Here is a 6,000-nt window from a genome sequence, read left to right as displayed (position 1 = left end):
TCTGTACGCAATGTGCATGAAGTGCAATATGAGTACAATCGACCCTATGTACTCAAAAAGTAACAAACCTAACTTCAGGTTGAAAGCAGTGACGAGCTAGAACAAAGGTCAGGTCCAACACCAATAACCAACAGCAGTTCATACAACATAGAGCATATAAACAAAGAAATAATCTCAAAGATAAAAATGTTCAGCCTTTGCACAATTTTCCGAAAATAATTCCACTTTTCGGAATATCAGTGAAAAACCCAAATCCTTTATCGAAATCATCGAAAAATTTTGAGATAGTTTAAAAACTGTAATTTTCCTGAAAAATCCTTTCCACAATACATAAAAATGTTTCATTTCCTTTCCAAATAACGAGTGTGAAATACCACTCTATGCCCACATATCAATGTGTGTAAAAAGTCATGAATGATGTGATGCCGTACAACATGAGGAAAATGCGTCTCTATGCAGGTATGCCATGTATCTCATAGATGATCATGTACTCACACTCTTAGAGTACTCAACCTCACTGTATCACACTTTCCACTCATCATATTCAACCACTCGGTACTGTATATGGCCCATACGGCCCAGGAAAATCCATCCCGGAACATATACAACACTGACTATAAGTCACCCAGTACCGAGGAAAAAGGGCAATCCAACCCTGTGGAGAAATCCATCTCCAAGTGTCAAGTACTTCGGACAAATCCATGTCCAGGGAAATCCATCTCTCAATAATATATAAATGCTCAACCACTTGGTACTGTATATGGCCCATGCAGCCCAGGGAAATCCATCCCGGAACATATACAACACTGACTATAAGTCACCCAATACCGAGGAAAAGGGCAAATCCAACCCTATGGAGAAATCATCTCCAGATATCAAATACTTCGGACAAATCCATGTCCAGGGAAATCCATCCCTCAATAATATCATCCGCGCTCACTAGGGGTGTACAGACTCCGGAGGGGCTCCTTCAGCCCAAGCGCTATAACAAGCCAATCATGGCATAAATCAATAAAACATGCTGCGGCGTGCAGCCCGATCCCACAATTGTCACTCATAATCAGGCTCTCGTCCTCACTCAATCATCAATCTATCCAGTCTCACCCACGAGCTCACAATGTCATGAAAACTGACCCGGAATAATGATATGACGTATCAATAAGTAACAAGTGAGACTAAGATATGATATGAATGCATGAATGTGACTGAGTACGAAATATCAATGAAATCAATTAGATGACAGCAAGAAGCGACCGCTAGGGGTCCCAACAATATCGGCATAAAGCCTAAACATGATATCTACCATGATGTACAGCTCAATTACTTTATCACATGGTGAAAAACACAAATATCAACGAAGTGGGCCACTAAACAGTGCCCTGGAAACAATAGAGTCACAAATCACAGGGTGCACACCCACACGCCCGTCACCTAGCATGTGCGTCACCTCAACACCAATCACATAACACATAATTCGAGGTTTCATACCCTTAGCACTAAGTTTAGAAGAGTTACTTATCTCAAACAAGCAAATTCCAAATGCCGAGCAAGCCAAGCGATGCTCCAAGAGTGTCATTTCATGCGTAGCGACCTCCGAACGACTCAAAACTAGTCAAAAGCAACTCAAACACATCAAATAATGCTAAAGGAACCAATCCCAATCGAAAAAGGTCGAATCTTTAATCAAAAGCCCAAAATCGGCCAAATAGCCCAACCTGGGCTCGCACCTCGGAAACCGACAAAATTTACAAAATTCGATAACCCATTCAATTACGAGTCCAACCATACTAGTTTCACTCAAATCCGACTCCAAATTGGTGTTCAAAACTCCAAAATTCACTTTATGAAATTTTAGACAAAACCCCCAAGTTTCACTTTGAAATCATCAATCAAATGCCAAAAACGAAGATAGATTCATGAAATATAACCAAAATCGAGTATAGAACACTTACCATAATCCATATGGTGAAAATCGCCTCCAAAAATTATACAAATCCAAGCTCCCCAACTCAAAATATGACCAAATGAACAAACCTTCCATATTAAGTAATTTTGCCCAGTTGTTCTGCCTCGTTTTGCATTCCAAACGATCCCGAAACTTTCTTTTGATGCCTCCAATGGACTCCTTGTGAAATTTCAGTCAAGATAGGCTTTTGAATCACTCCATTTGACTTTATAATGAAGGAGATATGTTGGTTTCAATAGTTGGAAATAGTGCAGATTTTTAAATACGAAGCAGTGGCAATTTCGTAATTAATATGGAAAAAAGCTGGGACCCAATTCTTAGTAAAATGACCATAAAATCCTCATACGATGTCCAAATTCTACGATTCTTTTTTCTATTCCTCGGTAATTACGACACGAATCTAATGCTTCAACCAAAATAGAAATTGGAGCTCATTTGCTTAATTTGGTACCATTTATGCTTGAAGAAACGACGTCGAAACATAAGAAAAACGAGCGCAACACAGCCCAAACTTATTCGAAACTCGCCCGAGCCCCTCGGGACCCCGTGAGAACATACCAGCAATCCCATAATATAATACGGACCTACTCGAGACCTCAAATCACGTATAACAACATCGAAACGATGAAACACACCTCAACTCAAACTTAATGAACTTTCGAACTTTCGACTTCCAAAACTCGCGCCGAACATATCAAATCAACTCAGAATGAACTCAAATTTCGTACACAAGTTCTAATACATCATAAGCAGCTACTCGTTCCCCCAAACTACCGAGCAAAGTGCAAATACTCAAAATGACCGGTCGAGTCATTACAAGAACAATTATATGAAGCAGTAATGATTGCAGAAAGAAATCATGGCCAGTTCTCTCAATATCACAACCAATCATTTTCTTAAAGCGATAACCATCAAACAAAAATAGTAAATCAACGTACTTCACAATATGAGGAATGTGTTTAAGAAATCAAATGGCACGACAACACCCTTCGTACATCTATCTTATCCTCACAAAATATATGGATGTATGTCAAATAAATTGGCACAGCAATACCCGTGCATTTATCTCATCCTCACCGAGCATATTTATAATAGTACCAACCACATAAAAGAAATGCCAATAATAGTAACTACGAAGTAGAGAGTACATATAGCAACAATAAACAAGTCGGAAGCATATGGAAAACAGTAATAAACGAGATAGGACAATAGAGTTGAATGAATTAATAAATCAAATAAACAGACCAACAACTCCAGATTTGCAACTTAATCACATTAAAAAACAGAGAAGGCAGAACAAATTAGCAACACAAAAAATCCAGATTAACTAATAGTAATTTATATTAATGTACTTGAATACTTGAATTTATACTAATACGATTTTTTAATAGTAGAGTTTAACGAATTAGTAAGTCAAACAAACAAAGCAACAACTCCAAAGTTTTACTTTTCAACAATAGAATTGAACGAATTAGCAAGTCAAAAAAATAGAGCAGCTACTCCAGATTTGCAACTTAATTTATTCTAATAGTACTTTTATCTAATAGACTTGAACGAACTAATAACTCAAAGATAAAGAGCAATAAATTCAGATTTGCAAGTTAAGAAACGGAGAGCAAAACAAACTAGTAAGAAAATAATATATTTTTAATACTTTTCATCTTGTAGAACCAATTCAATCAAGAAAGTGTCTGAATTATAACGATCTGGTACTTTCCACAAATGGACAATCCGAACTTTCAACTTTCATTGCATTTTCGAAACTGTTATATCCTTAATAAAATTATTGTGAATAGCCATTTTTTGCATAAGCCCTTTGTTTTCTTGAATTCTTGATAGCAGTAGGATGATTAGAGTTTAAGTATCGCGCATCAGTAGAAGAAATGTAAGTTGACAGTTTTGAGCAGTTGTTACTGAGTATAGTGGATTTCAATCGTGAGTTTCAATTGCGGTTTAGATAGTTGAGGATACTCTGACTATCGTTATTTTCCAGATATAATATAGGGCAAGTGAAATATAATTTTTTTAAAATAATATTGTGGATTAAACGACTATTCACATATAAAATCATTTAATTCTTAAAATATAATTTATTTATTTTTGAAATTTCTAGTGAAGTTTGTAGGACATTTTTTACTCCTAAATAAACTTTTAGTTCCTAATTAGTTGGAGCAATGTCCTAAAATGCCAAATGGCATATTGGCATGATGCTATTTGACATAACGAGATTGTTTTTTCTTCTACTTTTAATTATAAATACATAAATTTAGGACTTCTCTCTTTTTGTTACTTATAAAAATATTTGAAGATTGTGTTTTTTTTTCGTTTGAATTTCTTGTCCAATACTCACCAAAAAAATAGTAAGAGATTAAGAACAAAAATAACAAAAAAGCAAACTCTTTTGTAAATCCAAACTCAATACTTTTTGAATCTACTTCATGGTCTGCGAAAAGTAAAATGGGGGATCAGAAATAGTCAGATTTACAATTGGTAATTGAAAAATAGCAACAGTTTCAAAAGAAATCGAAGGTTAATAACTTTTTCATGTAAAGATAAAATCTGAACAAAAACACCCTTAAAAATCTGAAAAAATTCCAGCATAATATGAGGGAGTTCGAACTTTTTACATATGAGATTCCAACATAATGTGATGGAATTTCACAGTGTGCCGGAGTTCCAACATAATATGCTGAAAGTTTAAACGCAGGAGCTCCATAATCCAACATACTATGCTGGAACTTTCCGTGTGCTGAAGTTCCAACATAATATGCTGGAAGTTTATACGCAAGAGCTCCATAATCCAGCATATTATGTTGGAACTTTTCGTGTTTCAGCAAAATAATGGTTATTTTTCTGTCACGACCCAAATCTCTCTCTGTAAGGTGTCGTGACGACACCTAGTCTCTAAGACTAGGTAAGCCTAATAGTTGCGGAATGACTGAACAATAACAGAAACAATGGCCAAAACTTAACAACAACAGATATATATATATATATATATATATATATCTAAATAAGCTGGAAAACTGGTGCTCGACATGTACAAGTAAAACCACAATACTTAGTATAAACAACTCCCAAAGACCCGGTAGTCACAAGTCACAAGCTCTATGGAAATGTTCTAACTATCTTTATACATCAATGTCTAGGAAAAATAAAGAAGAAACGACATAAAGGGATAGAGGGGGACTCCGAGGTCTGCGGACGCTGGCAGATATACCTTGAAGTCTCCGAAGTAGCATCAAGTACACTCGACTAATAGTGAGGCTGGTAGGAGGTACCTGGGTCTGCACACAAAACATGTGCAGAAGAGTAGCATGGGTACACCACAACGGTACCTAGTAAGTGTCAGGCCTAACCTCGGTAGAGTAATGACGAGGTCAGGTCAGGGCCTTACTGGGATATAATAATAAGATAGAAGAATAAAAATATAATGTAAGACTGAGAATTTAACAAAGAGAATTTACAGAAAAGTAATAACACAGCACATAGAGGTAAACAACAGGGGCGCTCCCGAGATACCGTCTCGTAGTCCCAAAAGTAAATATTCAACAGGGGATCTCTCGAGGTACCGCATTGTAGTCCCAAAAATAAATATGCAAGGGGATCTTCCGAGGTACCGCCTCGTAGTCCTAAAAGTAAATATGCAAGGGGATCTCCCGAGGTACAACCTCGTAGTCCCAAAAGTAAATATTCAAGGGGATCTCCCGAGGTACTGCCTCGTAGTCCCAAAAGTAAACACACAGCTCGAAACCGATGGAAACAACAATTTACAGCAAGAATCCTACAGTTTAAGACTAATACAAATCAAGGAAAAACAGGAATTCAACTAAGCAAGCTGCAAAGATTTCAAATAAGTATTTAAGACACGTAGACATGCGATATTAGGCTAAACAGGATAACTACATGTGCTGGGATGACTCATTTAAGATATAACAGGTAACTGTTCAGTAAAAACCAAATTTTCAACAATTAGCTAGTGTACGCACTCGTCACCTCGCGTACACGGCACTCACATATCACAGAATTATCAC

The sequence above is a fragment of the Nicotiana attenuata genome, chromosome 5 (assembly GCF_001879085.1).
Source record: "Nicotiana attenuata strain UT chromosome 5, NIATTr2, whole genome shotgun sequence".
NCBI classification, from domain to species: domain Eukaryota; kingdom Viridiplantae; phylum Streptophyta; class Magnoliopsida; order Solanales; family Solanaceae; genus Nicotiana; species Nicotiana attenuata.
Note: the sequence above shows the minus strand (reverse complement) of the source record.